We start from the raw sequence: 4,025 nt of genomic DNA on the forward strand, positions 1-4,025 counted from the left end.
TACAAGGCAGCTAAAAGAGTGTTGAGATATTTGAAAGGTACAAAAGAATTAGGTATAAGATATGAGGCTGGAGATAAAGGAGATGGTGAACTAGTTGGATATTGTGATGCTGACTGGGCTGGAGATAAGTCAGACAGAAAGTCTACTACTGGGTTTGTGTTCAAATATGCCAATGGTGCAATAACATGGAGGTCCAAGAAACAAGCAACGGTTGCTCTTTCTACAGCTGAAGCAGAATATATGTCTCTCAGCGAAGGTGTGAAAGAGGCATTGTGGTTGAAACAGGTCTTTGAGGAGTTTGGCCTCAACACTGGTGCAGTGAAGATTTATGATGATAACCAGGGGTGTATTGAAATGGCCAAACATCCAGCTTTCCATCACCGTACCAAACATATTGATATCAGGACTCATTTCATCAGGGATCACATTGGATCTGGGACAATTGATTTGCAATACCTTAATACTGGAATCATGGTTGCTGACATGTTCACTAAAGGTCTTGCTGCTCCTCAATTCATAGAGCTAAGAAAGCTTTGTGGTATGGTGACTTTGAATTGAGAGAGGGTGTTGAGTTGACAATCCAAAGTCATATATTGGGTTTTGTACAGATGGCTCAACGGTTAACACGGGTATCAATGTGTTGAATAGATCCTGGGTTCGAGTCTCGGATAAGACGGTTTATTTACCATGGCTGAGCAATATATAATCTGCATGTGATTATGACTCAGCCTAATAATTAGTCATTGTGCATATGATTAATCATCTAGAATGTTCTAGATGGATGTATGATTACAAATCATATATATTGGTCTTATTATAAATATGGGGCCTCTCCCCATAGTTTAAGTTTATATTTTGTTATTTAAATAGTTAGTTAGTTAAGAAGAATAAGAATAATAACAAGGATAGTTTGATAGTATTTGTTATTGGTAATGACTACTGTAACTAGGGTTACAAAACTTCAACATAATGTTCGGTCAATCTTGAGTCTAATCTTGTTCTGTGGCTGAAGATCAAAGGTTATATTGGGGGATGTCTGGGGAATGGAAACCTGAACCTGGAGAAAGTAATGGTCAGACGTCCCGATTACCGACTTTAGGTGAGTAGAGTGAACTAGCTGGGTTGCTAGAACTCGGTCAATGTTGGTGTTATAGATGGTAGTATGGCCTTTGATTATTGTTTCAGACATGAAGTTCTGTTGGATAAACATCTTAGTTTGTCGGTTGTCAGCAACTGGTTCGTGGATATTGAAGTCCCCGGCTATGATATGATGTTCGTGGACCTTGAAGCTATGGAAATCGATTCCACGTTGGGCATGATTATAAATTGAGCTGACATGCCATTCGTCATGTTTGCTGGTAACTTTAATGGTAGTAGAGAACTTATCCTGGTGGATCACTTGGACAATGTGGCTTTGGAGAATATCTTTATGTACTAGTATGGCTGTATAAGAATAGTTATCCAGGGTCACTAGAGCTGGAAGTTCCCGTTTTCTATTGTTTTTTGTGGTTTTTGAGTTTTTGCCTGAGGCATTTTTTCCTGGGATTTCTGACTTTTCTGATTTTTTTGGGGATTTTCTGGTTCTTTTGAGGATTTTTTTTGGGGATTTTCTGGGGAAGTATCTTCTGGCTTTAGTGACGCAATGGAATAGCCTTGAGGAATTGATATTGTTCGTTTAATTGGAAGCTCTTGTAGGCATAAAAAGTTCATTTTCTGGAGAGCACCGAGTTCCAGAAGATGATCGAGAGCGTCATACTTTTTGTTGAGGTTGTATGACGCTATGGTATAATTCGTTGCAGGTATGTCTATGGAAATAGAAGAATCAGCCTCCCTGATCATTGATAAAGCACTCCTGACGACTCTGCAGGAGTGGAGGCTTCTGTATTGCCAGGGTGTCCTGGCTTGGGTGGTGCTGCTTTGTAATTCGATGTGGTACTTCTAGAGGCTTTTTGTGAAGAGCTTTTGTTAGCAACAATTTGGTACTTGTTGACTTGACAAAAATTCATCTTCAAACCTCCGTTGTTTTGAAGTGTTTCCCAGTCTTCCTTATTGACTGTTACCATTATGGAGCATTGACCTCCTTGTCTTTCTTTAACCTTATGCCAATTTCTAATAGATGGAGGGAATTGGCATTTGATATTATTCTCTTGTTCTATCATCTGTTGTATTTCCTGTCTTGAGAAAGTGGTCAAGAGTCTGTTGTGGCTTACAGCCCAAAGATTGACCTGATGGTATAGGATTCTAATAAAAGGATCCGAATTTACCACTTTGTATGAAGAGGAAAATTCACTGTTCTTCAAAAAATCTTTCGAACTTGATTGGAATCTAATTTTCGATGAAATTGTGGTGCCAAGGTTTATGGCATCAGAACACAAGTTCTTGATATTGTTGAGATGTTGTGCCATATTTGAGTTGGAGAAAGCCTCTCCGTTCTTTTGGACCACCACATATTGTGTTGGCGAAGGTCTTGTGGTACCTTTGAGGGGTTTTGGAGCTATCTTCTTATTAAGCTTCGGTAAAGTGAATGGCTTCTTTGCCTCAGCTGAGGCTATAGCCCCCAAAAGTTTGGTTTCCAATTTCTTTAGTTCCTTTGGAGTAACTAAATTCTGATCCACTATAGAGTTGACTTTGGTGTCTGTGGTACTGGATTTATCTCTCAATCCCTTAATTTCTTTCTTGATTACGTTGATGTTGAAGAAATTCTTATCAACTGTATCTTTCAAACCTTGAAAAGATTTTTTTGTGGTCTTGTCTGATATCATTTCATTGCCAATATTTATCAACTGATCTATATTTTTATCATGGGACTTAATTTTCTTGGAATGACTCTTCACTGTCGTTTCCAAGCTGTTAGATTCTTTTTTAAGCCTAGATATATATGAAGTGATTAATTTGATGTCTTGGTTTGTGACCTTTGTTTCAGATGTAGTTTCATTTTCATTCGTTTTGATTGCATCCAAGTTGTTTGAAACGTTGACTGAAAGGTCCTTTAGCCTTAAACCCAAAGTGTCTGATTCCTTTTTGATATCAGTAATCTGTGATTTGATTGATTTAATATCTTGGGTGGTGTCATTCATAGTTGATGAATTTTTATGTTCATTCACTTTCATTGTCACCATGGATTCTTTAACTTCATCAGATAGTTTCTCAATTCTAATTGCGTGGTTCAAAGTATCTTGGTGTCTAAAGTCATTTTCAGTCTTAATGTTTTTTATGATCAAGCCATTTTTTTCAAGATTGGTTGAAAATTCGTTGATCTTGGATTGGAATTCTGAGTTGATCATCTCCACTTGGTTGGTTTTCTCAGCCAATTTTGTAGCTTGTAGTTCAAGAGAGGTCATTTTAGCAGACATTTCAGAGTTTGCGGAAACCATTGTGGTATGTTTGTTATCCATATCCTTGGTGTTATTCATCATGGATTCGTTCAATTCATTGACTTTAGTCATCACCTCTTCATTTCTTGTTTCAAGATCATCCTTCATTAACTTCATTTTATCATTTTGGTCCTTTACATACTTCTCCGTAGATTTGGATATCCTGCTGTCAAACTTTGGTTCCAAGTTTTCGAAAACCATCGGGGTCAATTTCGAGACCATGAAGGCAAGGTCGAGTTCATTTTTCATCTCTTGATCTTCTGTCTCACTAAAATCTGCATGATCAAGGTTTGTCGGACGCATGTCTTTTGATGATAAATCTGATTGTACTTTGGTAACAGACTCTTTCATTTTCCCTAAGTCTGTTTCAATATTAACAATCTTGTTATCTAATTCCTGAATAGCAATATCTGGAGTGGTGAATCCACCATCGCTTAAAGGAATAGAAATACTCGAGTCAATGGTCTGTTTAATTTCATTGCATTCGGCTGCGCATTTAGCGTCAACGTTGGCGATCTTCTCATGTATTGTCTGCATTATGCTTGCATTATCCGCAGCTGTTTTGTTAGAGTTCATCATGTCAGTCTCTAACATTTCGATTTTCAGCTTGGTAGAAGCATGTTGCAAATTTATGGCTTGGAAGGCATTAGC

Source organism: Saccharomycopsis crataegensis (assembly GCF_037102585.1).
Source record: "Saccharomycopsis crataegensis DNA, jcf7180000000073, whole genome shotgun sequence".
NCBI classification, from domain to species: Eukaryota; Fungi; Ascomycota; class Saccharomycetes; order Ascoideales; family Saccharomycopsidaceae; genus Saccharomycopsis; species Saccharomycopsis crataegensis.